Here is a 926-nt window from a genome sequence, read left to right as displayed (position 1 = left end):
CCGCCATCCGCGCCGGGAGCACGGGCGGGGGCGCCGCCCCGGGAGGGCGGGATGGACGGGGCAGCGCCCCCCGCACCGGGCTGACCTGGGCAGGTGCGGCCGGGGCCCGGCGCGGGCAGGGCAGGGCTGGGCTGGGCTGGGCTGTCTCTGCGGGACGCGGGCAGGGTACCGCGGTGTTTGGCCTCCGTTACACCCTCCGGGGGGCAGGCAGCCTGTCCTGCCCTCCAGGCATTGAGTGTCCTGCCTGTCATTTTCCCCTTCAAGTTGTCCTCCCTGTTGTGCTGCGCTCCAGGTCGTAGGCAGGACACCTTTCCCCTTACCCCGTTCTCTAATGTGCAGACAGGATGACCTGCTTGTCGTTCTGCCCGTTATCCTTTCCTCCAGAGTGTCCTGCCCATCATCCTGCCTTCCAAGGAGTTGGCAGTGTCCTGTGTGTCACTGCTCTCTCCAGGGTATCCCGTTCATCATCCTGCCTGCAAAGGTGCAGGTAGGATGCCCTCCCCATCCGTCCGTCCGTCCGTCCATCCATCCATCCATCCATCCATCCATCCATCCATCCATCCATCCATCCCTCCATCCATCCCTCCCTCCCTCCGTCCGTCCGTCCGTCCATCCATCCATCCATCCATCCATCCATCCATCCATCCATCCATCCATCCATCTATCCATCCATCCATCTATCCATCCATCTAAACCCAGCGTGCTCCAGGTCTCCTTGTAAAGTCCCCCCAACCCCTGGGAATGATGCTGGCTGTGAGCCTGTTACAATGTCCGTGGGGCACTTTCCCAGCTCCCAGGCTTGGGATGTCACCCCTGCAGAGCTGGTGGCACCTGGGAAGGTGTCTCAGGGCAGAGCCAGCATTGGTTACTGACTGCGGGAATGCATAGCTGCACCAGGATCCAGCAGTAGCCCAGAAATTAGGGAA

Source organism: Zosterops lateralis (assembly GCF_965231275.1).
Source record: "Zosterops lateralis genome assembly, chromosome: 16".
NCBI lineage: Eukaryota > Metazoa > Chordata > Aves > Passeriformes > Zosteropidae > Zosterops > Zosterops lateralis.
The sequence above is the reverse complement of the archived record's forward strand: the minus strand, read 5'-3'. Positions refer to the sequence as shown.